The sequence below is a fragment of the Caretta caretta genome, chromosome 7 (assembly GCF_965140235.1).
Source record: "Caretta caretta isolate rCarCar2 chromosome 7, rCarCar1.hap1, whole genome shotgun sequence".
NCBI classification, from domain to species: domain Eukaryota; kingdom Metazoa; phylum Chordata; order Testudines; family Cheloniidae; genus Caretta; species Caretta caretta.
Window position 1 is genome coordinate 30,633,501 of NC_134212.1, and position 27,903 is coordinate 30,661,403.

General features: G+C 48.8%; 1 protein-coding gene across 10 annotated transcripts in view; it reads right to left on the minus strand.

Moving 5' to 3' along the window:
• The window catches only part of PC (pyruvate carboxylase), a 240,206-nt gene that overhangs the window by 183,489 nt on the left and 28,814 nt on the right, over positions 1–27,903 (minus strand). For 6 of the 10 annotated variants that reach the window (XM_075130375.1, XM_075130380.1, XM_075130379.1 and 3 more), the window contains one exon: positions 14,698–14,805. The gene's annotated coding sequence lies outside the window, so the exon portion shown is untranslated. Of the gene's footprint in view, positions 1–10,045; positions 10,159–14,697; positions 14,806–23,602; positions 23,680–27,903 lie in introns of those variants that run through there. The other 4 variants (XM_075130382.1, XM_075130381.1, XM_075130377.1 and 1 more) reach the window with 2 other exon arrangements.

Consider the following 27,903-nt stretch of genomic DNA (forward strand, 5'->3'; position numbering starts at 1 on the left):
TGGCGGGCTGAAGAGAGTAAGTGGCGGGCTGAAGAGAGGGCTGAAGCTCAAATGTGGCGGCAGCGTGATGAGAGGAGGCAGGATTCAATGCTGAGGCTGCTGGAGGACCAAACCAGTATGCTCCAGTGTATGGTTGAGCTGCAGCAAAGGCAGCTGGAGCACAGACTGCCACTGCAGCCCCTCTGTAACCAACTGCCCTCCTCCCCAAGTTCCATAGCCTCCACACCCAGACGCCCAAGAACGCGGTGGGGGGGCTTCCGTCCAACCAGCCACTCCACCACAGAGGATTGCCCAAAAAAAAGAAGGCTGTCATTCAATAAATTTTAAAGTTGTAAACTTTTAAAGTGCTGTGCTTAAAGTGCTGTGTGGCATTTTCCTTCCCTCCTCCACCACCCCTCCTGGGCTACCTTGGTAGTCATCCCCCTATTTGTGTGATGAATGAATAAAGAATGCATGAATGTGAAGCAACAATGACTTTATTGCCTCTGCAAGCGGTGATTGAAGGGAGGAGGGGCGGGTGGTTAGCTTACAGGGAAGTAGAGTGAACCAAGGGGCGGGGGGTTTCATCAAGGAGAAACAAACAGAACTTTCACACTGTAGCCTGGCCAGTCATGAAACTGGTTTTCAAAGCTTCTCTGATGCGTACCGCGCCCTCCTGAGCTCTTCTAACCGCCCTGGTGTCTGGCTGCGCGTAACCAGCAGCCAGGCGATTTGCCTCAACCTCCCACCCCGCCATAAACGTCTCCCCCTTACTCTCACAGATATTGTGGAGCACACAGCAAGCAGTAATAACAGTGGGAATATTGGTTTCGCTGAGGTCTAAGCGAGTCAGTAAACTGCGCCAGCGCGCCTTTAAACGTCCAAATGCACATTCTACCACCATTCTGCACTTGCTCAGCCTGTAGTTGAACAGCTCCTGACTACTGTCCAGGCTGCCTGTGTACGGCTTCATGAGCCATGGCATTAAGGGGTAGGCTGGGTCCCCAAGGATACATATAGGCATTTCAACATCCCCAACAGTTATTTTCTGGTCTGGGAATAAAGTCCCTTCCTGCAGCTTTTGAAACAGACCAGAGTTCCTGAAGATGCGAGCATCATGCACCTTTCCCGGCCATCCCATGTTGATGTTGGTGAAACGTCCCTTGTGATCCACCAGAGCTTGCAGCACTATCGAAAAGTACCCCTTGCGGTTTATGTACTCGGCGGCTTGGTGCTCCGGTGCCAAGATAGGGATATGGGTTCAGTTAGGGAATCCCATTGCAGCAAAGCCATCCACTATGACCTGCACATTTCCCAGGGTCACTACCCTTGATATCAGCAGATCTTTGATTGCGTGGGCTACTTGCATCACAGCAGCTCCAACAGTAGATTTGCCCATTCCAAATTGATTCGCAACGCCAGACAGCTACCGGTCAGTTGGAAGCTTCCACAGAGCTATCGCCACTTGCTTCTCAACTGTGAGGGCTGCTCTCATCTTGGTATTCATGCGCCTCAGGGCAGGGGAAAGCAAGTCACAAAGTTCCATGAAAGTGCCCTTACGCATGCGAAAGTTTCGCAGCCACTGGGAATCGTCCCAGACCTGCAACACTATGCGGTCCCACCAGTCTGTGCTTGTTTCCCGAGCCCAGAATCGGCGTTCCACAGCATGAACCTGCCCCATTAGCACCATGATGCATGCGTTGGCAGGGCCCATGCTTTCAGAGAAATCTGTGTCCATGTCCTGATCACTCACGTGACCACGCTGACGTCACCTCCTCGCCCAGTATTGCTGTCAGGTTCTGGTGCTGCATATACTGCTGGATAATGCGTGTGGTGTTTAATGTGCTCCTAATTGCCAAAGTGAGCCGAGTGGCCTCCATGCTTGCCTTGGTATGGCGTCCGCACAGAAAAAAGGCGCGGAACGATTGTCTGCCGTTGCTCTGACGGAGGGAGGGGCGACTGACGACACGGCTTACAGGGTTGGCTTCAGGGAGCTAAAATCAACAAAAGGGGTGTCTTTACATCAAGGAGTATTTCAGGCAGGACTTCACGGAGGGTTCCAATAAGAAATGGTGCACCTAAGTTATTGTTCTTATTGGAATGAGGAGGTTAGCCTGGCCTCTGATTGATACATGGCTAGATTTACCTCGCTGCACCTTCTCTGTGAGTGACTGCAGTGTGACCTAGAGGAATGAGTCCCCTAGACAGGGGAGGAGGCAAATGAGTACAAAACAAATCTGGTCTATTTCTTGTTTTGATCCACTCCATCTATCTTTTACATCTTTGGCTGGCAGCAGACGGTGCAGAAGGACTGCATGCCATCCACATCTCATGGCTGCTCGGCAGAAGATGGTACAGTACGACTGCTAGCAATCCGTATTGCCTGCCTGCTCACCATAAGACGGTTCAATAGGACTGACTGCAGGACTAAAGAGAATGACCTGGTCAAGTCACTCCAAATTTAGTCCCTGCGCCCATGTCTGCCCAGGCGCTCCCAGCTGACGTGGCCAGGAGCACCTCGGACATGACGAGGATGGCTACCAGTCGTACTGCACCGTCTGCTGCCAGAAGGCAGTGGGTTGCTGCTACTGTGTAGCAAAGCCGTACCGCGTCTGCCAGCACCCAGGAGACATAGGGTGACGGTTACCTGAGCGGGCTCCATGCTTGCCATGGTATGGCGTCTGCACAGGTAACTCAGGAAAAAAGGCGCGAAACGATTGTCTGCCCTTGCTTTCATGGAGGGAGGGAGGGAATGGGGGCCTGACGATATGTACCCAGAACCACCCGCGACAATGTTTTAGCCCCATCAGGCATTGGGATCTCAACCCAGAATTCCAATGGGCAGCAGAGACTGCGGGAACTGTGGGATAGCTATCCACAGTGCAATGCTCCGGAAGTCGACTCTAGCCTCGGTACTGTGGAAGCACTCCGCCGAGTTAATGCACTTAATGCACTTAGAGCATTTTCTGTGGGGACACACACACTCGAATATATAAAACCGATTTCTAAAAAAACGACTTCTATAAATTCTACCTTATTCCTTAGTGTAGACATACCCTAAGAGAGGTGTGAACTACCCCATTCATCTCTGGGAACCAAGTGCAACAGTCAGCGATTATAACAGCCAGTGATTATGACCATTGTGATCATCTAGTCTGACCTCTTATATAAACACAGGCCATAGGAATTCTTTGAATTCATAGCGGGTTGAACTAGAGCAGATCTTTTAGAAAAACATCCAGTCTTGATTTTAAAATTGCCAGGGATGGTGAATCCACCACAGCTCTTGGTAAGTTGTGCCATTGGTTAGTGACCCTCATTGTTATGCAGAGATGAGCCTGCAGAGAACCAGAGTGATAGCTTGGAGAGGTGTGAACTGGCCCATTCATCTCAGTGAAAGGTCAGCGCAGCTGCTCAGTGACCACTGGCTGTGCACAGTAAGTGCACAGTCAAACAAGCTGCTACGTTCCACCCCAGAAGCAGCTGCATGTCAGCAGCGGCTGAAGCAATGGCCGTATGGCTTGTATTCCAGTTACGCATTCCCAAAGTGCCCAGGGGAATTCAAGCAAGGCAAAAGGAGGTTTATGGAGCTACATAATTGTTAGTGTAATAAGAAGCTTGTGAACTCCCACTGGCCGTGTTGGACGTGCTACAGATGGAAGAAAATTAGGTGAGTAGCCTGAGCTAAGCTGTATCTACGGTTTTCTTTTCAACCTCGTTTCCTTTGTTTCTTCAAAAAGCCTGTTTACTGAGCAGGTTTACGCTGCAAAGGGACGCTAAAGGGGCCATTGTGCGCTGTATATTTATTGTCTTGGACTCCTGCCGATTTGCTCAGTCTGCAGATAAAAAAAGATCAGCCCCAACCGCTAGCTCTGCAAATTTAGCTCAAATACCACACAGATTTAGCTCAAAAGCCTGCATGAAGTCCTGGGATCTAGTCCCAAGACATGAGACCTGGCTTCTGTTCCTGATTCTGTCACTGACCTTCTGTGAGAGTCTGGGCAGGTCCTTTCCCCTCACCGTGCCTTGGTTTCCCCACCATGTCTATTTAGATTATAATCCTGTTGGGGCAGGGACTGTCTCTCGTGGTGCGTCTAGGCAGTGCCCAATGGGATAGGGCCCTGATCTTGATTGTGGACTTTATGTGCTACCATAATACTAGTACTAGAAGGAGATGTGTGGTCAAATAGTTAGAGCAGAGGGACAACAGGAAGTCAGGAATTTTGGGTTCTATTCCCATCTCTGGGAGTGTAGTCAAAACAGAGGCTTCAAACCCAGGCTGCTAACTTCCAATCCGCTCATGTGTTTAGAAAGCATGGTAAGCCCTGGATAAACACAGACTCTCTTTGTGACCATGGTCATGTCACTTTGCTCCATGCCTCGGTTTCCCCTATCTGTAAAATGGGGATGATATGGACCTACCTCACTGTAAGGGGAAGGCCACATTAATGAGTGCATCTAAAGTTTCTGATGAAACATGCCATAATCAACAAGTATAAACAATCCCTCAGGATTTGAGTTTGCTCAAGAATTAATTCGCTGTTAATACAAATGGATCTTGAAAGGAACCTTTGCCTTCTTTTCAGCCAGGAGCTGCCCTCCACTGGCGAGTGGATAGAGTTGTAGTGGGAAATTCTCCTGCCTGTACTACGCAGGATACAGGGAGAGTGGATACAGCGCCCCCATTCTGACACTGCAATCTGGCTCTCCAAAATCTTAGTTTTTATTTTTTTTAAAGCCAGACGCCAGCTGTTAGAGTAAGTATAAGGGCTTGCGTACACACGGAGTTATCCTGGACTAGCTAACTGCAGTTAGCCCAGGCTCTTACAGTTGCCCCTAATATCCCTCTCCTCCAGACACACAACCAAAAGTTCAGTGGTGCTTTCAACCCAGGCTAGCAGGCCTGGCTGGGTGCTGCTTCACTCAGCCTGGTGACGCACCCACTTGCAGTGAGGACACAGGCTAAATCACTCGAGTGCAGATAGTCTAATGCCTTCTGACAAGTCCCCCCATCCGCTCAGAAGGACAGGCAAGTTCTCCCGCAATTCACCAGGAAAGAATTCAGAGTGGCTCCGCTCTCTCAAGCGCAAAGAAGCTTGGCATGTTCCCCCAGAGACGTGCTAGCCACACAGAAGGGGGAGTGTGGCACCAGTAAGTTAAGGACACAGAAACTCAGGAACAGCTTTGCAGCATGGCTGCTCACACCTCGGCACTGATCCCTCTCGTTAACTCTGCAGTGGCAACTTGCCCTTTGTGGCTTGGAGACCACGCCAGTTACTGTGCCTACAGAGGTCGATAGAACACTCCTAGTGGCAGGATATCAGTCCCGTATCTTCGGGGCGGGTTATTGTTCCCCATATCAAAACAATGTAACAGAAGTAGCATGGCCCAGGAGCTAGAGCACTGGGCTGGAGAGTTGGGTTCTATTCCCTGGTCGGCCACTGACTCATTGGTGACTTTGGGCAGGTCACGTCACTGCTTGGTGCCTCAGTTTCCCCATCTGTCAAATAGGGATAATGATACTTTTTGTAAAGTGCTTTGTTATGGAGAACACTATATACTAGCTATACATGTGAGGCAGGGCAATGCCATTAGCCTCTGCTATTTTACAGGTAGGAAACTGAGGCACAGGAGGCTAAGTGATTTGCCCAAGATCACAGAGGAAGTCTGTGGGCAGAACTGGAAATTGAACCCAAGTTTCCCACCACCCAGTCAAACACCCTAGTCACTAACCCACTCTGCCTCCTACTATCAGACAGTGCCCTGTAGCTCCTCTCCCCACAGGTTCCAGGCTTCCCCCCTAACTGAGCTGGAAGCACTCTTTTATACTCCCAGGAGCAGCCAGTCATGTGGTCCCCATCCCTAGTCTGGGCTGATGAGCTTGCCCCCCCCAAAACCTATTCTTAAAGGGACCATTCCTCAGAACAGGGGTGTCTGACCCCAAAGCCACCCACCCTCCTGTTGCTCTTACAGGGGTAGTCCAGCCTGTTACAGCCTCTATGGAACTCCCAGCTAAGCTCCTTGCTCATCTCCCAGCCCTTCTGACTTCCCCCACGTGATCCAGTCAATGAAACCTACCTCCAGGCTTTGGTTTGCCTCCCAACTGCTGGGGAGGGGAGAACCCAAGAGTCCTGATGCCTGCCCTACCCACCAGACTCCACTGCACTCCCTAGAAACAGAGCCCAGGAGCCTAGACTCCCAGTTCTCTGCTCCAAACACTAATCAACCCTCCCAGAGCTGGTTATAGGACCTAGGAGCTCTGAATCCCAGCCACACCTTCCTCCACTCCTCTCCCAGAGTCAGACAGAACCCAGGAGTCCTGACTCCAGTCCCCCGGCTCTAAGCCACTAGACCCCTCCCAGAGCCAGGGACTGAACCCAGAAATCCTGAGTCCCAGCCTGCTACTCTACGCACTGATCAATGAAGGTTTGTGATGGAGGGAACGCACCTCGGTAATGCAAACATACTAGCTTTGCTTGCTGGAGAGGCAATGCCCGTACTCCTAGATTGCATTGAGCAGTCATGCATCCTAAAGTAGTCTAAGCCGGTGTCCTGTGACGTGTCATTCCACAGTCTTCTTGAAAATATGTTTTTGATATGAATATGACATAACAGAGATATACTTTATGCAAGATGGCTCATGTGAGATATCATTGGAAAGGTTATGATTTACTGAATGTGATTATCCTATTTGTATGCACGTATCATTTCTGTAACTGAAATTAGGAATATTGACTATGTATCTGTATTTCAAAACGCCCTCTGCTAACACTTCAGGTACAACAATGGCCCATCAGCGATGACAATGGACTGTGAAAGAGTTTAGTCGTCCTGTGAACCCTGGGTCAGTCTGTGAAGAACGGCTACACCGGCCCTCCCAGCGGATACTGGGATTTTCCACGAGAAGGGTGTGTGTGTGTGTGTGTGTGTGTGTGTGAGTCAAACTAGGAAACAAAGGACGCCCACTTTATGCAAATCCTATTTAAGGGTGGGGAGTGAGGTAATCCAGGCCATCAGTTCTCCCCTGCTACCCCACCCAAGATGACTGCTGGAAACAACTAAGACTGAATTGGGGGGAAGAACTGAACCTAGGGTGACCAGATGAAACGGACAAAATATTGAAACACATGCAAAAAAAAAGCAGAGCGGAGAGCCGAAGCAAAAAAAAAAAAAACACGACGCTGGAGCGGCCAAAGCCACAATATCGGGACAAATGGCGGCCCAGCCGTGCATCAGTCGGGACGCAGCCCAAAGAACTAAAAATCAGGATGTCTGGTCACCCTAACTGAACCCAGGCTGGAAGGGCGTTGGGCCTGTAAAGATTATTAGAACCACATTTAGGGGGAGAACTTGCATGTAACCAGTTTCTTTAAGCTTTATTTCTTTAAGCAGTATTAAGCTTAGTGTGCGTGCTCTGTTTCATTTTTTTTGTAATCTGCCTTGTTCTGTCTGCTACCTCCTTAACTACTTAAAATACACCTGTTACAGCGAATACATTTATTTCCGGTTTACAATATAACCCAGTTTATGTGATTTCTATCAGGGGGGAGGGGGAGAAGTTATGCATACCCTCCTCCAAATTGAGGGAAGAGGTGAATTTCATATAATTTTGGGTTTGTACTCCAAGGGGGGTGGACGGTGGACATCTTGGTGCTGTGGCAAGTCCCTTAAGCTGAGCCTTCTCAGAGCGGATCTCTGGTTCTCTGTGCAGCTGGGTGTGGCCCTGCCTGTGTGCTAGGCTGGAAAAGGCTGGGGAAGCCTAACCCAGCAAGGACAGCTAAAAGGGGACCCAGGCCGGCAGAACATTCTGACTCAGTGGTGTCCCAGCACACCAGGTGACACCCCCGGAGGTCCAACCTGCCATATGTCCACTGACACAAATGGGACTGTAGATCAACAGCACAACTCATTGGCCTGACACACAAATCATAACAGCAGTACCTAAAGTCTCTGCCTGAGATCAAGGCCCCCGGTCACTCCGGGTGCATACACACCCTCACTGATATCACTCTGGGCCTTGCAGACAGAGAAAGTCCCTGCCCTGAAGAGTTCACAGTTTCTGTTTATAAGAACAAGCTACATCAGTATAAGGCACCTTTATACTGGAATCACAGCATCTGCACAATGGAGGTTGGACCAATGCTGTTCAAGAGAGACAGAATCTGTGTGTACAGCCACACTTAAATGGAAGTGTCCCTGTGTGGGACATGGGATCATTTAACTGGTTCAAATACTTCTCGCAGCTAAAGGAATCAGAGCACAAAAAACGAGGATAAAGCCCAAATCAGTACTTTGCAACAAAGATCTCATTCTTCTAAATCTCCCAGGGTTGTGCATGGCTGCAGTATTAAAGGACTGAGCTGGAGCAGATGAAAGCAGGAGAATGTTTGAAGCTTCAGACACAAGGCGTGGCCAGAACACCATTAAATTTAAGCAGAATAAAGAGCTCTGCTGTATGAACGACATAAACGGAGCCCTGCTGCTCCCAGAAATATACGCAGTCCGATTCATGCTGCTTTAGCAAGCCACCTACCAGCTGCCTCTGATCTGCTCTTTGTTGCAGTGCCCCAGGACAGAGCTTTCTGCTGCTTCTCTTTGGGGATTTCCACATTTTTCAGAAAGCACCGAGCACTTGCTCTTGGAAAAACAGGCCCTTTTAAGGAGGCTGAGGATGAGCAAAGCCCTGAGATTGAGATACTCCAAAATCGCTAGTCATGTCTGAAAATCCTGCCCTCTCTCTCTAGGAGTTTAGCGGCAGCTCCCTATCAGTTCAGGTGGAAGCCTCACTGATCCCAGATCAAGGAAGTCTGTCTATTACTAGCAGTATAGCAGCACCTAATGCCCTGACCAAGATTGGGGCCCAGTTCCTCTAACCACTAAATACCACTTCTGTTCCGAGATCTGGAAGAGAAGTGGGGTTAAGTTGTTAGATCGGGGGCTAGAAGTCAGGACTCCTGGGTTCTATTCCCAGTTCTGAGATGAGTTGCCAGAACAGAAGTGACTAGGAGTCCAAGATAATTAGGTACAAATAATAATTAGATTAAATAATTAGATTAAAAGCCCCTTGGGGCAGGGATCATCTTTTTGTTTTGTGTTTGAACAGCCCCTAGCACTGTGGGGGCCTGGTCTGTGACTACGGCACATAGGCACCACAGTAACACAAATAATAAACAATAATAATAGGACTCCCAGGTTCTACTTCAAAGTCTGGGGCGTTAGTGGGTTCTAGTGGTTAGAGCAGGGGACCTGAGGGTCCAGGACTCCTGGCTTCTATGCTTGGCTCTAGAAATAGAGTGGGGTCTAGTGATTAGAGTTTGGGGGCTGAAAGTCAGGACTCTCACCTCTGACAGTCAGAGAATTTGGACAGCAAAACTCACTGCTCTGAGAATTGAATGTAAAGCCCTGCCCCATAATGCAAGGCATTCAGAGACCTCTGGCCGAGAGGAGTTAGGGAATGTGTTAGCATGGGACAAGGCTTGCTCCTTCCTTGTGACTTTCAATCTTCCACCACCATCCACAGCAGCTCCCCTTTGTTGGGAAGCACTTAACCAATCACAGTTAATGCGTCCCCAGTCAGTCTTCAAATTAATTTCTTGAATTAATGTAAAGAGTAAATGAAATGACTGTCCCCAAGCCATCCATGTGCTGGGATTCTGGCACAGGCTGCAGGGTTGAGCATGGGTGATACGTGGATGGGAGACCATGACTGCTTGTTCCCCTGGTACCATGCTGTCCCCAGTGTCCCAGTGCAGTGCTAGAGGGCGCTGTGCAGCTGGGAGGGGCTCAGTAGGGAGCGCTCTCCCCTGAGATAGTGCTGATTCTCTAGGCTGTAATTTTAACCCCCACCCCGGTAATTAAGCAAGATCAGCACTATAACCCTGCCCGGGGGTGACCTCGCCTTGTGTGGACACAGCTTATATCAGCAAAACTGAAATAAGGTATAGCAGCAAAAGTGCAGCAGGGCTGGTATAATTGCATCTGGGCTAGTGGCTTTTCCTGGCACAGTTCCATTGGTCACAAATCACCTCACCACACCCTCAACCATTAGGATACTGGAGGGACTCACGGGGAGGTTATGCAGGGACGAGGTGGGAGCCCCCCCATGTGTGGTTATGGGCTGTTCCAGCAGAAGTCTGTAGTGTAGAATTGGCCTACGACTACCAGTGCCTTGTCTTCACTCTGTTTTACAACAGGAAAGCGACCTTGTATTAGTCATACCACAGTGAAACACAAATTGGGTTTGTTCGTTTGTTTTATGCAGTGAAGAAAAAGTCTAAGGAGTTTAAGGACATGTCAACATTACAAACTTAAGTTGCCATATATTAGGTCGACTTACAGCCACTGCAGTAATTACTGCAGTGGTGCATGTCCACACTACCCTCCTTCTGTCGTGGGTGCAGGTCCTCACCAGGAGCCCTTCCACTGATCTAGGAGGGGCAGTGTGGGGAGCTGAGGGCCGGGTGTTTCAACTCTGCTGGCAGCTCCCTGCCAGGAGCCTGGCTGCTCCACAGGCTCCTGGCAGGCTCCCCCCATCCCTCCCCCACCGCTCCCCATTCCCCACCAGGAGCGGTGTAAAGCCGCCCCTGGCTTCTTCCCTTCCCCCCCTCCCCGATCCCCACTGGGAGCGCAGGGGAGCTGCCCAGGGCTTTTTATCCCCAGGGAGCGGAGTCCAGCTGTCCCGAATTCTTCCCCCTCCCACCTGCTCCCCACCAGTAGCCAGGCAACCTTGGCAATTTCACAGCTCACCCAGCTGTGAAATTGACACAGTTGCCTGGCTCCTGGCAGGGAGTGGGCTGCTCAGGCTTCTCACCCCAGCCTGAGCAGAGAGGAGCTGGGCTCTAGCTGCCCGCTTTCTTGTCAATTTCACAGCTCCTGCCATGAAATTGACAAGATAGCTGATGTAAGGGACACAGTGTCTAAGACACTGTGGCCCTAACTACAGGGACATAAGCCCTGGTGGAGGTGGAGTTAGCATGTCGGTGTAGTAGGGCGCTTACATCAGTGGGAGGAAGGCTGCAGTGTAGACCCTGTCATAATTAGGTTAACATAAGCTGCCTTATGTCGACCTAATCATATAAAATAGGCCAGCCCTAAGTCTCAGCTTTGTTCCTTCGCATAGCTGAGCTGCTGGAATCTAAAAGCTGATGAAAGCTAACTGGGCTGAAAAAGACCACAAGCGCATTTCCTTTTGATTCAACATCTGTTTCCATTGCCGGAACAAACCAAATTTCCATGAAGGCTTAAAAGTCCGGGGGATTTCCGGGGATCAGTGACTTGGAGGCCAATTAACCACTGGAGCAGCTTGCGACGGGAGGTGGTGGAATTGTCTCACTATTTCCTTGTGCTCCCCTGTGGGTCCTTATGCATCTGCTGTCTCTTATAAGCCCTTTGGGGCAGGGACTGTCTTTCACGGTGTCTCTGGACAGCACCCAGCACAATGGGGGCCCAAGCTTGGCCAGGGTCTGTGCAGCGCCTGACACGATGGAGGCTCTCCAATCTGTTGAGTGCTGTGCAGTGCCCAGCCTGACAGCGGCCTCGATCTCACAAGAACATTGGCACGGAAGGGACCTCCTGGGTCATCAAGTCCAGGCCCCTGCTATCACAGCCAACCATGCTTCAGTCAGAGTCTGTGGAGCACCCGGCATAAAGGGCCCCCCAATTCATTGGTACAGGCCTCTAAACACTACCCGGATGCAATAATAATTGCCTTTACCTCTCCGATTCTTCAAGATTGTGTATTTTTCCTCCACTGCCTCCAGACTCCTCCCACCTTCTCCCCAAGGCCTCCTCCCAAGCTGTCACTCTATGGGCAAGCTTGCTTCAAACTGCCTAATGCAGGGCCTGATCCTGAGAGGCACTGCATGGGAAGTGATGGGAGGGGGTCTGAGGTTGTGCAGTGACTTACAGGGTTCAAGCCCAAACCTCTGAGCATTCAGCTGTATGTTAGGATTGATCCTTTTAAATGCTACTTCATTTCCAACTGCTGCAATTGAAACGCCTTTTGTTGTGAGGGTTGGAAGGCTGTGTGTGGTGTGTATATGGGTGAGAGAGAGATTAAGTGTGATTAACAGACATTCCCGTGCAGATACACTGGTTTACAACTGCAATAGTCTTATCTTATTCAAGACAATCCACTCATAGCCCGGTATATTTTTCCAGCCTTTGTATCTCTGATAGTCCATGGGGAGAGATAGTAGCTTGGAGTGAGAACACAGGCATGAATCATACAGCTGCAGGAAATGTCAGTTTAGAGATGAGTAGCCCCCAGAGTCCATTAATTGCACGTTTGTTACACGAGCTAATTTAGGGAGGTTTCCAAATGTACTCACTACAAGGCAATGTAGGGGCAGTGAGTAGCCCCTGATGCTGAGCACTACACAGATACCCCTACTCTGCAACCGAGACCGGGGAGGCCCCACACCATGCTAGGAGCCACACAGACCCATCCCTCTGACCGAGAGCAGGGGGAGCCCCTCCCCATCGTGCTGGGTGCTACACAGACACATAATGAGACAGGCCTTACTTACCCCAAAGATCTTACAGTCTAAATAAAAGAGAGAGGGGAAACTGAGGCCCCAAGAGGGGTTGCCAAGGTCAGTAGCAGACACACTGCCAGGAATAGAACCAAGGTGTCCATACTCCCAGTTCTGGGCCCTAGCTACTACATCACACAGCCACCAAGGAGGAGTTTTGATCTCCGATTTTAGGCCGCACGTGCGTGCAAGGAAATGACAACACCACTAACCATGTTCCATAAATCTGCTTTACATGGAAGTGACACTAACTTAAGCCTTGTGGAAAATGTTAACTGACTCATTCTTGGTGCCATTTAGTACGGGACTGAATGGCAAGCATCCATCTGTCACCGCTGGCACCAAACCACTAACCCCGCCCTTGGCATCTGTTTATGTGCTTAGATTCACACACGGCCTCTCCATCACTGGGCTCTCTCTAGACTTGAATGTGCAGTTGTGCTGAAGTGTGTCATGATTTACTGCTGGTTAACATGCATCACCCAGAGCCGTACGAATAAATGGAGTTTTCAATTCAGTGGTTAAACCAGAAAAAAAAAAATTAAAAATTGGTTTGGGGTTGGTCAGAAATGAAATTTAAAAAAAAAAAAAATTTTGGAGAACGGAAAAAGAAGAAAAAGAAAGTTCAAAGCAAAATGTTTCGTTTAGTTTGAGGTTTTTTTTTTTTTAAAACACTTTTTTTTAAAAAAACAAAACTGAAGAAAAAATTGAAACAGTCATTTTGAATAAAAAATCAAATCAAAACTTTTTTTTTTTTTTTAATATATTTTCCAACTGAAACAATTTGGCTCGGCACAAATTCATGAACCGTTTCAGTCAACAACAAACCTGCATTTTATGGTGAAAACAAGTTTCACCTGAAAAATTCTGTCCATCTCTATTAAACAGCACAACTGGAAATTCTAATGAGGACACTTCAAACGGCTTATTCCAAGGCTCCAGAGAACGTCACTGTGAAGCATAATGCAGACATGTGAGAAAGGATTGTTCCCAGTCCTGGCTATGACAAACAGGACAACCCAAGATTTGTTATGAACGCCCAGAGATTGTGGCACTGGAGGTAATTCACGTTAATTAACATTTTTGCAAATGCTATCTAATAATAATACCGCCTAGCTCTTATCTAGCGCTTCTCTTCAGTAGATCTCAAAGCACTTTAGAAAGGAGGTCAATATCATTACTGGTAGCTGAAACCTCAGGCTGTCTCACAGATGTAATTCAGGAAGTCATGTGGATTAAAAAAAAAAAAAAAAAAGAAGCCAAAATGGCTGAGAACTTAAACATTGGCTGGTAACAGACCACGAACCCCAGCGATATTTGAACCTGGTGATATTCTGAACAAAGAGAGCTCTCAGCCAAGCTTGTAGCTACTTCCATCGCTTCACGCTGACTCAAGACATTCTAGACTTCACAGTGACACACAGAGTGACAATCCTGGAATCTTATTTTGAAGATTCCTATTTGACAGATGAGGAAGCTGAGTCACTGACCAGGAAAGTGATGTACCTAAGGTCATCCAGCAGGCTAGTGGCAGAACCAGAAAAGAACCCGATTCCCAGTCCAGTGCTCTATCCCCCTATACTAGCCTCCACTGCCTCTATACAGTCTACAAACTTGAAGCAGTACGGTCTAGTGGTTAAGGCACCAGACTAGGAGGCAGGCACTCGTGTGATCTAGCTCTAGCTCTGCCACTGATCTACTGTGGGACCTTGGATAAGACACTTCCCCTCCTTGTGCCTCAGTTTCTCCTCCCAAGCTTTGCCTATTTAGAAAGTGATTTTGGGGGGACCTGGGACGGTCTCTTGCAGTACCCAGCATGATAGGGCCCCAGTCTTTCCCTAAGGAGAAGGAGTTTGGTGTTGTGCCAGGTACCACATAGAACCGTAACAAGAGACAGCTCCTGCCCTGCAAAGCATACACTCGTAGAACCAAGGAGTCCCGAGTCCCAGTCCAGTGCCGTATCCAGTAGGTCACGTGGTTTTATTTGGTTTTGTAATTTGCCTGTCAAGGGAACTCTTTCTTTTTAAGCAACATAAAAACCAAACCAGATTATTCAGAGAAGTGATTACTCTTCCCAGATGGTAGAGAGGGAATGTAACACAGGAGCAAAGCTGAGCAGCCTTAGAAGTCAAACAAACATGTCCCCGTGAAGAGAGTTTTAGTAGGAAAAGCCAAAGAGACCTACGTTCAGGGAGCCTGCACCTCACTTCTAGTGCATTGGGATCGTGGGTGAGAAACAGGGGGCTGCGGTCTCTGATCCGAGCTCAGTTTCCAGAAGGGGAAAGGCTTTATCCTGCAGAGACAAAAGAGGAAAGTTAAGGGAAGCAAAACAACAATAAAATGAGCCAGGGAGAGTTGTGCTGAGAATAGCAATTGGTGCAGAGTTGCAATTGCTGAGCGAATAGAAAACCTAGGGCTTCAGAACACAGGACTGGAAAAAACCCTCCCAAGTCAGTGAGTCCAGTCCCTGCTGTTGCAGGCAGCCATGTCATAGGCTCCTGGTCAGAAGCTTATCAATGTTTGCTTCTCTGCTCCTCCAAAATCTCCCTCCTCTCGTGGGTAGAAACCTCCTTCTCATTTCTAGCTAAAACTGATTCCTGGCCAGTTTATTCCCATTTGTTCTTGTGCCGATATTGTCCTTGAGCTTCAACAGCTCTTCTCTCCCCCTGGGATTTGCGCCCGGATGCATTTCTAGAGAGCAATCCGATCCCCTCTGAGCTTCAAGGGGAACAGACAGACATCAGATCAAGTCATCACACCAAGTGATTGGCTCATCTAGAGAGGATGGATGGTCCAGTGGTCAGGGTGCTAGCCTGCAGCCTGGGAGCCCTACCCCACCACAGGCCCCATGTATGACATTGGGCAAGTCACTTTGGCACACACAGATCGGTATAACTATTCCAGTGAGAGCTGTTTCCCCTCCGACCCTTTCTCTGCTTAGGCCTAATCTAGGCACAGATTTTGTACCAGTATAACCATTTCAATTATCGGGTCGGATTTTTTATTTTTTTTTATTGATTTATATGTGGATTACGGTAGTGTCCAAGAGCCCTAATTATGGACCTCTGCACCAGGCGCTGTACAAACACAGAACAAAAAGATGGTCTCTGCCTCCAAAGAGCTTCCAATCAGAGGCTTGTGTACACAGCAAAATTGCCGGGCATTAGGGATTTCGGAATAATTTCTGCAGGAGTTATTCCACAATAGCTCCCCATGTGGACGCTCTTATTCTGGAACTAGGGTGGCTTTTGATGGTTCAGTTTAATCCACTTTAGAAACGGGTTCCAGAATAAAAGCCTCCCCTCCCAGGAGTTACTCCAGAATAGACTCAAATTATAAAGCTAGATGGGACCACTATGATCATCTAGTCCAACCTTCTGTATAACACAGGCCCCACAGGACTGCCCTGAATTAATTCCTTGTTGAACTAGCATGGACCTTTTAGAAAAAACATCCAGTCTGGATTTAAAAATTGCCAGTGATGAAGAATCTGCCCCAGTCGTTGGTAAATTGCCTCAATGGTTAATAATCCTCACTGGTAAGGTTTTTTTGCCTTATTTCCAGTCTGAATTGTAGAGCAGCAGCTTCCAACCACTGGATCTTGCTAGACCTTTTCTACTAGATTGAAGGGCCTAGTATCAGTTCTAGCATTTTAAAATGTACACCCTTCCTTTTTCCAGCATATTGCCCTGCACAGACAAACCCTGCACCGAAACAGGTAGCTATAGACAGACAAATGGCCAGCAGTTATGCCAGTATAAAGGTGCCTTACACCCGTATAGCTGATTCTCCTTCCCACATGGGAATAGCGTTTCCAGTATAAGCACTTTTATCCCAGTATAACTGCATCCGCACTAGGGTTCCTTTGAGGTGCCCGGCATAACAGGGCCCCCAATCTCAGTTGTAGCCTCTAACCACCACCACAATACAACTGAGCAGCACACTTCACATGGGAATGATGACCAAGGCCCAGATAGCGAATATACACCATCTCAGTATTGAACAAGACACGGCACCTGTTACAAAGCACAGTGTTCATGGAGGGGGGGAAAGATTGGAGTTGAAAAGTTAAAGAATCCTGACAGGAAGAGCAGGATTTAACTGAACATCAGCTGGGGCCTTTTCTCGCAGCTGTCTCATTCACAGAGCTCGGGCTGAGGTGTTTTGACAGCTAGAGACTGGACTGGCGTCAACCGCATCAGACAAGCTGGCAGTCAGATGCAACAAGAAGCAGACGCAATAATTCAAGAGACGCTCTAGTAGGCACCTTGAGTCTACGTGAAAGCAGCAAGCATCCACCGCTACTGTCCACTAGGCTAACGATCATGGGAGTAATACTGGGACTGCCAGACTGGATCAGACAAGGGATCCTTCTCATACTATTGTAGCAGCCGGCACAACAGGGGCCCTAATTTCAGTAACGGGGTCTGTGCAGTGTCTGGCAGGATGGGGGCCCCCCATCTCAGTCAGTGGATGGGGTCCATGCCAGGTGCTGCAAAATGGAGTTCTGATCTCGGTTGGGTACTGTGCAGCACAGATCTATGAGGCCAGGCATAATCCAACTGAACTACATCTTCCATGATGCACCACGGCCAGGGACTCATAAAAGATGCCTCCGCCTCAAAAAGAAGGGAGAAAGTGATGCATCATGGGAGATGTAGTCTGGGCAGGGAGCACAGCCCACAAAAGAGAGTGGGAGCATAAGACCCCCTCTCGCTGAACTACAACTTTCATGAGACATCGCAGCACCATTTTGAATCAAAACATTTGGGTTTAGATACTGCACTGAAAAGCAGCAATTTTCTGCACGATTAAAAGAAAACAAGCCCTATTTTCCAGTGTGTCAGCAGATGTTAATTTAATTTAATCCCAACTTTAAATCGTAGTCTGGACATGCCTTAGTGACAAAAGGCGCTCCTGTTTAGCATATTGGCTCAGCAATGCGAGGCCAAAGGGAGCTGAAATTTCTTTCTGGCTTTTGTATGAGAATCATTTGCTAAATTCCAGCTGTAGAGGCAAATTCTGCCTGCCTGTGTTACAGAGGAACCTAGTTCTACTCTCTAATCGAAGCATTGGTGCATTTACCCTCAAACTGAGCACATTCACTCTGCAGTTCTGGAGAGACAAACACGCGCACAGAACCCTGCAGTGCTGGTTACTTAGGGCCTTGTCTACACTGGCAAGGTTCTGCGCAGTAAAGCAGCTTTCTGAGGCGTAACTCCCGAGGTGTACACCCGGCCAAGCCACTTAGTGCACAGAAACTGCGCCGTTGCAGGGCTGTAAAAAAACCCACCGCCACGAGAGGCGTAGAGCTCTCTGCACTTGGGCTACCTCACCACGGTGCCAGTGTAGACACCCTGGTCAATTACAGCGCCGCGATTGGCCTCCGGGAGGTGTCCCACAATGCCTGTTCTCGCCTCTCTGGTCATCGGTTTGAACTCTACTGCCCTGACCTCAGGTGACCAAGCGTGAGCCCCACCCCTTAAATTGGTTGGGAATTTTGAAAGTCCCCTTCCTGTTTGCTCGGTGAGGGGTGCAGTGGTCTCACGCATCTTTCCAGGTGACCACGCCTGCTTCACGCAGCAGGTGATCCCCTGCTTGGAGCAGTGCCGAGCTGCTGGAGCTCATCGGCATTTGGGGAGAGGAGGCTGTCCAGTCACAGCTGCGCTCAAGCCATAGGAATTAGGATACCTACGGACAGATATCACACTTCATGACGGAGAGGGGCCATAACCAGGACACACTGTAGTGTAGGGTCAAAGTGAAGGAGCTGCGGAACGCCTACCACAAGGCACGGGAGGCAAACCACTGCTCCGGTGCTGTGCCCACGAGCTGTCAGTTCTACAAAGAGCTGGACGCGATACTTGGTGGCGACCCCACCTCCACTGTGAATACTTGGGTGGCTCGCGTGCCAGTCAAGAGTGGACTGAGCCAGGAGGAGGAAATCTTGGATGTGGAGGGGGAGGGGGAACCCAGAGGCAGAGGATGACTTGGAGATCAGAGATGCATGCAGCCAGGAGCTCTTCTCTACCCCGGAGGAGGCTAGCCACTCACAGCAGTGGGAGCTTGGCAAAGCGCAAATAGGAGATGTGCGTACCACCACATGCCTAGTCTGAGCAGTGGAACAGGGTGTTGACTGACTCCCTCGCTTCACGGGAATCTGCCTCAGAGATCTCCATGAAACTCTCATGGAGATACTGGGCAATCCGCTGCAGCAGGTTCTTTGGCAGAGCTGTTTTGTTTCTTGCCCCATTAAGGGTAACTTTCCCACGCCACTCTGCCATCACTGGGGGGGATGGGGGAAGACATGACCATTGCTGCATACAGGTGAGCCGCATAAGGGCCAGGGCAGAAGCCACAGTCTTGGAGAAGACCTTCCCTTGATTCCCTGCTCACCCTCAGCAGCGAGATGTCTTCCATAATGAACACAGCCTGTGGAAAATGGGGGGACAGTAATGATTATAAGGCCTTCCCTACAGTGCTGGTTCTCCCCAAGAGCCACGTGCCTAGTGTACAGTACAGTTCTGGAACACTGATTTCCCCTGCCCCTGTGGTTACACACCATTTTGGGGGTTTTGTGGCTCATGTGTGCTTGCCTGGGGTCAGCCAGTTAGTGACAGCTATGTGAATAGTGGCTGTGTTTTAAATCACTGAATCAGTGGTCTGTGTGTTGCAAACAGTACTGCTCCTGTAAAATGTTGTGTTTTGGCTTCACAGATATGACGATGGGAGCCCAGCCTCCCCCTTTGTTATCGCCAGCTGAACGGCTGCGCAGAATTAGAAAGCGGCCACAGAAAACTAAAGAGGACTTTCTGCGTGATGTCATGATGCACTCCCTGGCCGAAAAACAAGAATTGGTGGAGTGGCGGACAGCGAGAAGAGGGACCGAAAGGAGAATGCGGCACGCCAGAACGAAGCCATGGAGTGGCTCTTAAACATTATGGAGCGCCGAGCGGACATGCTCCAGGTACTACTAGCACTGCAAACCAAGCAGCTCCGCGCCCACCCTCCCCTGCAGCCACTGTCGCAAAACTCTTTCCTGTGTGTCCCCCAGACACAGTCAACACACTCTTATCAACCTCCTGGCTCCAGTCCGTACCCACTGAATTCCACTTCTGCTCCGTCACAGTCCAGCCCTGCCGACTCCCAGTACCCACTGCACTCAACACCCGTCCCTCTGCAGTTTAGCCCTGCTGAAGTACAGTACCTGTTGCACTGTACTCCAAAGGACAAGGCCGCATATGATACCTGGACAAACACAAATCTTTAACCATCACAGGACCCCAACTCCTCTTGGAACCCACAATGTCAAGCACGTTGCCCAGAGTCACGGTCTTTTGGAGCAGGATGCGATTGATGGCTCTGCACACTTCCATCAACACGAGTCCAACGGTCAACTTTCCCACTCCGAACTGGTTAGTGACTGATCAGTAGCATTCTGGAGTAGCCAGCTTCCACAGTGCAATCGCCACGCGCTTCTCCAACGGCAGGACAGCTCTCATTCTCGTGTCCTTGCACCGCAGGGCTGGGGCGAGCTCATCACGCAGTCCCATGAATGTGGCTTTCCTCATCCGAACGTTCTGCAGCCACTGCTCGTCATCCCAGACGTGCATGATGACGTGATCCTACCACTCAATGTTTGTTTCCCAAAAGTGGCATTCCACTGTGGTCAGCACCTCCGTGAATGCCACAAGCAATCTCATATCATAGCTACTACGTGTGGCGAGATCAACGTCAAACTCCTCTTGCCTTTGTAGTTTAAGGAATAATTCCACTGCCACTCGTGACGTGTTAGTGAGAGTGAGCAGCATTTTGGTCAACAGTTTGGGATCCATTCCTGCAGACCGAAGAGGCAGAGCGCGCAGTACACAAACCGTTGAAAGATGGCGCCAAATGCGGATGGAAGCACCAGGATTACTGGGATGCGAAGCGATGCATCACGGAGCATTGGGACAGGACCCAGGATGCCCCACGACCCCCTCCACCTTCCCACAACTGTCAGCAGCAGCAGCAGAAGAGACACTCTGTGGGATAGCTGCCCAGAGGGCACCGCTCTGAATACCGATGCAAGTGCTTCAAGCGTGAACACGATATCGCACAGGCAGCTGACAGTGTAAACACACAATAGCGGTTCCCTTCAGCACTCTCTGAGTGGTGATGTAATGCTGGTGATGTAACTCTGCCAGTGTAGACATACCCTTAGAGTCAAAGTCAACAGACCCCATCAATCCACATTCTCTCAGCTCTAAGGAGCTTGCTGAGGAGTCTTCATTCCATGATGCTCAGTAGGATTTCTCTGTAACACCTCCCTTGGCCCTAACTGCCCTCCCAGTGCTTTGACTCTTTCCACTATCTTCAAAGCACAGGCACAGGCCTGCCCTTATCATGGGAGACACGTTAATTCCTTTCTCTTTTAATCTCCCCTGCATCTCGCCCTTGCAATTTCGAAACACTTCACAGCAACTCAGCGGAGCTGCTGAACAGTATTGTTACTGCAAAGGCTGCTACAGCGTAACCCCTTCTTGAAAACTAGACAGCCCCCGGCCACTTTCACAGCCAGCCACTCAGTGATAAACCTGGAGCAGCTGGGGAGAGCGGATCACACTAGGAACAGGACTCAGTGACCCAGGAGGTCCCTTCCAGTCCTATGTACCTCCCTACCCCTCAATGGCAACACAATTCAAGTGCAAAAGACCTGTTCCGGAGGCAGATCCCCTGTTAGGCATTGTGGTCCAGTGGAAAGGGCACTAGCTTGGAAGTCAAAGAAGCCTGTACTCTCCTCTCAGCTCTGGTACTGTGCGACCAGCCAAGACCTGGTCTACACCTAAAACAGATACTAGGCATAGCAAGATTGTTTAAGGTGCAGTTTGGTTTTCTTTTACTGACATAACTGTTGGTATAAGCCCTAGCCTAGGCACAGTTATACCAGCAAAACAATACTTTTTTGTTAGTAACAGCTGTGTCTACATTCCTAGCTCCTAAGGGACCACTATGATCATCTAGTCTGACGCTTCTACATACCACAGGAGATAGGGCTTCTCTGAATGAATTTCTGTTTGCACTAGAGTTCGACAGGCATAGCTATACTGGCAAACCATTTCTAGCATAGCCAAGGCCCAAGTCAATTCACCTTTCTGTGCCTATGTGCTCCTTCCATCTGTCTCGCCTATTCAGGCCTTGGCTACCCTAGACCACCTTTGCCGGTATAACTCTCCTAGCAAATCCTAAACAGACGCAGCTTCTGTCCGCAAAACAAAGTGGTTTTGCCAGTAGAGATTCTACCATCCCCAAGTGAAATAAGTTATGCCAGAAAAATGACTTTTATGCCAGTATCACTGCGTATACACCAGGAATTTTGCCGGTATGAAAAGGTCAGAGAAGTCACACAACACTCTCACTATTTCCCCATGTTTACCCCTCCCCACTGTTCCTCAGACGTTCTTGTCAACTGCTGGAAATGGCCCACCTTGATTAACACTATAAAAGGTTCACACACAACCCCCCCCTTTGCTGGTAATAGCTCACCTTACCTGATCACTCTGGTTACAGTGTGTATGGTAACACCCATTGTTTCATGTTCTCTGTGTACATAAATCTCCCCACTGTATTTTCCACTGAAGGCATCCGATGAAGTGAGCTGTAGCTCACGAAAGCTTACGCTCAAATAAATTGGTTAGTCTCTAAGGTGCCACAAGTCCTCCTTTTATTTTTGCGAACACTCTCACTCTCTCCCTAGAAGACATCACAGGCAATTTTTCAATCAAAACCGAATTTTTCAATTTTTTTTTCTCTAAAATATCTGCTCTAGCTCAACCAGGAATTAATTCGGGGCTGGCCTATGGCCTGTGCTTTACGAGCAGTCAGCCTAGGGGATCACAGTGGGCCCTCTGGCCTTAGAATCTATTAATCTAGGACATTACTATACTAGCGAAAGTTTCTAGCATAGATCGGTCCTGAGATTTTAAGCTTCACAGATGCGCCCACACTAAGAAAAAAGAAATGCTCTGACCACATTAGCAAAAGATGCGGTGAAATCCTCATGAAGAGAAGGAAGATTGTAGCTTTCATACGTTAGTGGATCAAGGTAAATGTTAGTTGGGAGCCTAGGGTTTTGCCTCATGTTTGCCTCCACGTTAACAGGGAGGTGATTTCACTTCTGTATACGGTACTGGGGAGACTGATACTGGACTACTGCATCCAGCTCTGGTGTCAACATTTTAGCAAGGATTTTGAAAAATGGGAGAGGGTGCAGAGAAGAGCCATAAAAATGATCCAAGGGCTGGAAAAAATGCCTTACAGTGAGAGACATCATAGAGTTTAAGGCTAGAGGGGACCATTATATCATCTAGCCTGACCTCCTGTATATCACAGACACCTACATTTCACTCAGCTACCCCTGTTTTGAGCCCAGTGACTTAAGAAGTTCAATCTGTTCAACTTAATAAAAGAAGATCAAGAGGGGACTTGATCCCAGTACATAAGAACCACTGCAGGAAGAAAATAAAAGGCTTTTCAATCTAGTGAAGAAAGGCTGAACAAGAACTACTGGCTAGAAGGTAAAGCCAGACAAATACAAAATTAAGTAGAAAACACAATTTTTTAAAAACGAGGGCTATCAACCACAGGAACACGCTCCCAAGGGAAGTGGTGGATTCCACATCTCTTGAGGTCTGCGAATCCAGACTGGCTGCCTTTCTGGAAGATGCTTTAGTCAAACACATGTTATTGCACTCAATATAGGGGTAAATGGGTGACAGTCTCCAGCCAGTGATATAAACGGAGAGCAGAGTGGATGATCCAATGGTGCCTTCTGGCCTTATAAATCTATGACCCTTTTTTCCTACTGAAGACAAGGCTTTAGTTAAGTTAGCTGGTTGTGTTCTAGCACAGGCACTAAAACTAACCCTGATGGCGTTCTCCTGCATGTGCACCTGCATCTCTTATGCCCAAGGTTAAGAACAAACATGGGCAGCCTTGGGAAAACATGTGACATGCATCCATACTAGCCCTAGTAACTCCCTAGTCCTTACCTTGGCCTGCTAACACACATGAAAACTACAAACCGTGTTAGTTAACAAGTAAGAACATACCTCTTCGCCTAGTGAACAGTCTGCAAAGTATCCAGAGAGTTCTCACAATTCACCTTGCGGGAGGTTAGAGAAAAATGTAAACCAGAATGTTTGCTTTGGCGTTCTTGACATTGATAATCTAACCACGCGAATCATGTGAAACAAGTGGGTGGGGGAAACAAGATTGTCTTGAGCTGCCAGGGACTTGTGCAAAATCCAAAGAATTCAAAGCATTTGTAAGTAGTCCCTCCCTCCATGCATGCAAAAGTATTGTTGTCCTTTGTGGAAGGAGATGCACTTGGGGGGCGGGGGGGAAATACCTACAGACTACATTTTTGAAGTGCACAGTCAGAAACATGACAATTCGATGGGCAAATGTTTCTTTCGCATTCTTCAAGTCCTATCTTCTGTCTGTGATCATGAAATCCAAGGCCAAAATTTTCACAGATTTTTTAAGGCCAGAAGGGCTCATCCTGAATCCCAATCATCTACTCTGACCTCCTACATAGCACGTGCCAGGGAATCTCATCCAGTAACTGCATCAATCTCCTAAACTTCTGTTTGACTTAAGAGCGTGAGTTCCTTGGGAAAGGGACTGCCTTTTTGTTCTGTGTTTGTACAGTGTGTACAATGGGGTTCCCTGTTCCAGGACTGAGGCTCCCAGGTGCTACTCCAATAATAAATATTAATAATAATCTTATGGAAAGATATGCAGTCTTGATTTACAGACACCAAGCGACACCCCATCCCTAGGTCAGTTTTCCAAAGGTTAACAACCCTCCCAGTTAAAAACACGTGGCTAATTTATCATGTGCGTTTGTCCAGCTTCAGCTTCTAACCATTCAATCTTGTTCTGCTTTTTTCCCCTCACAACTAAAAAGCCCTCTACTGTCACAAGCCTTCTCCCTACACATGTCCTTCTAGACCATGGAGAAGTCACCTCTTAGCCTTCGCTTGGATAAAATAAATAGATTGAGCTTCTTAAGTCTCTCGCTATAAAAGTAGAGCACAAATCATTTTGTAGCACATTTTCCAAAGCTGACTAGTGTGACGGAATTTTCTGTAATATTTTGTATGAACGCTGTGTGCACCTCAGTTTCCCCTATATGCTGCATTATTTGCATACCCCTGGGAAAACTAATAGAGGGTGCACCAGAGGGGGCGGAAACAGGCTGTTGACTCTGGGGCAGGGTACCACACAGGTGTGGCTGACGCCTAGCTGCCTTGAGTTTGGGGCCCATCTCATTGGAGAGGCCATGAAGACAACAGCAAAGCCAACCCCCCAACACATTTGTTACCTAGCAACTAATATGACCATAGATGTTCCACCCTCTGCAGGAAGCCAGCTGGGTTTGATCAGCTGGACAATAAAGGACTGATTGGGGGAGGCAGGTGGGACTGGCCTGGTATCCTGGACAAATGGGGCCAGAGTGGGAGCCAAGAGGGGGATATATTGCTTAGCTAGGGCTCTGGGCTAACTCAGATGGACCATGCTGTAACTTCCTTCTCTCTATGCTAACCAAGGATTCTCTATGCTGCGCTCCAGATGAAGGAATAAACCCTTCTGTTTTGGCAACACTGTGGGAATGTCACTGCAGATGCTGGTGGAGGTGCATTGCTCCCTCAGATTGTACAAGTCTCCCTCCGGGTTCTGCCTCAGTGGGAGTCCCTGAACAGAGCTCACAGTGGGAAGCAGGAGTACTGAATGAAGACTGATACCCCGAGGGGGTCTGGCTCACTGAAGGGGTCCCCGCAGAGGCTGTTCTAAAGCTGGGGTCATAGCAGCGAGCCTGTGGATCCATAACAACTAGTAATTTAGGGCCCGAGTTGAGACCCTTCAGAAAGTGCTAACTGCAACCGCCTGCTGTGTCGTTTCTCAAACCAGAAGACAAATAATTTTTTTTTTAAACCTCATGATTTTTAGGGCAATCATGGTTTTTGGTGCCCGACTCATGATTTGTTCAGTCTTTGGAGTTGGCAGTACTGAGGTCTTGGGGCTTTTCTAGATGGGAAAATTGACTGGAACAGCTATAGACCTTTAAATTCACACCCTACCACCCTATCTTCCGAAATAACCTCCCCATGTAGCCCTTGTACTTGGACCGTAAGCTCTCTGGGGCCAGGACTGTATTGTGTGTCCACACAGTGCCTAGCACAGTGGGACCTTGAGCCATCATTGGGGTTCCTAGACGCTACCCCAATACAGATACATGATAAATCATTCTGGGTAGCTGAGCATTGTGGGATAGGTACCCAGAAGTCACCGCATTTCAGGATTGCACGGAAATATGGCAAAACTTAGGTTGATTCACTCTTCGGTACTTACACAGCCCTCATTACAATAGCAGCTGAACACCTGGCAATCTTTACAGTATTTACCCTCCTGCTGCCACCACTGTAAGGTACGATTATCCACATTTTACAGACAGGGATCTGAGGCACAGAGAGGTTAAAGCCCAGATCCTCAAAGCTCTTTAGGCACCTAAATCTATCTGAGGAGCTCGATCTAAGTGACACGCCCAAGGCGGCACAGGAAGCCTGTAGCAAAGTGGGGACTTCAACCCAGGTCTCCCAACTGTGGGCTAGTATGCTAACCACTGGGCCACCCTTCCTCCATTCAGCTGGGCCAGTGCAGTTGAACCAAACTGTTTTATGCTCCAAAATGGGTCAACTCTCCAGATCAGAGAAGGCTTAAAAAGGGAGATCGCAGCAGCAGGAAAAACCAGTGAGGTTCGGTTTCTAAAGAGAGTTTGCAATGCTAGCAGGGCTTGACTTGCAAAGAGACAGCATAGCAGCAGAAACCCTGCAGCACTGAGTCTCACAGCCCAGGTCGGCTGACTCGGGCTTGGGCTTCAGGGCTAGAAAAGTGCAGAGCCGGTAGCAGCCATGCTGTGGGCCTATTATCACAGCGTGAATGTACCCTGAGAGAGATGATAAATACACAACCCTGTGCTACCAGGATTTGCAAAAGACCTTCCGTGGCCCAGAGGGAAGGCCCTGCCTGGGACCTGAGGGACTCTGGAACTGCCAGGGTCCCCACGTGGAAGATGGGTGACACCTACTAAGCCAGGCCTGCATATAAACTTTATTTTTTTCCAGTTCTGTTTTCTCCAGAAGGCTTTGCTTCTGAACAAACAGTGCTTTGCTTTGGGAAGGCTGGCTGGTCAGCCCTGTCACTGCCCCTGGGAGAACGGGACTGCAGGTGCTCAGACCTGCTGAGGTAACCACAGTGTGTTGCAATAGTCTGAGGTCCCCGGTTTGGAGGGATAGGATCTCACCCTAAGAAAGGTGACAGCTAGAGGCCTGAGGCCTAAGTGTGGTGCCTTCAAGGTGCACAGAGGTGCAGTTACCTCAGGAACTGTGACTCCTCCACTTGCCATTAACTAGGCTGCCAGACTATATCCCCTCATCCCAACCAAACCGTTACAGGCACCCTGATAGGGCCTACTGGGGAAAAAAACCTGTTAAAAAGTGTCAGATCTATTCAAACGCTGCAGCAAAGCTAAGACAGCTGCAGAAAGAGTCCCTATTAAGTCATCAAGACTCACTGAAGAGAATCTGGCGTATTAAGTAGATTTGCTCCAGTGGAAAGCCAGGCTGCTTTGAATACTCCTTTTAAGCAGGGGAAAAGAAACATCTAGTCTTGACCTTTGCTGATTAGAGCTCAGCTAATCATCCAGGGCTCCTATTAAATTCCAGCTGCCAGCTCCACGCCCGGACAATACAGGCCACATAGCAGCAAAAACGGGCAAGTGATTTTCAAAAATTAAATCCAGCAGAAATGGAAGGAGGTCTACAGCAGGGTAATGACCATCATTAGAAGCAGGAAATTCGAATATGAGGAGAGACTGCAAGAGATTAGGGTTTGATGTGAGAGCAGGATACGAGAGAGGTGTATAAAATAATGAATAGAGTATCTATCTAATGAACTTAGACAGTCCTCACTGAGTGCCTCATGATCTTCTAATGGCGTTAGCCTCACAACACCCCTGTGAGGATAAGGAAACACTACTGGAAGGTTGCACATTTCATAGCAGGTGTTGGCCAAGTTTACTGCTCCTTGCATCCCTCCATCCTCACCTACAGCTCCCTGGGTGACACCCTCCCTTTTGTCCCCCCAGTATATGTCCTGCCCCGCACCAGGGGTTCTGTGTCTTGCCCCATTCCCTTACATACGCAGTCTCCTCCCCTCCTCCAAGGGCTCTGAGTGCCCTTCAATCCTCCATACCTGGGTGCCCTATTTCCCGCCCCATGTCAGAGGCTTTGCACCCTCCACCCCATCAGCTTGATGGAATTTCTGTCTGCCAAATGGGGAAACTGAG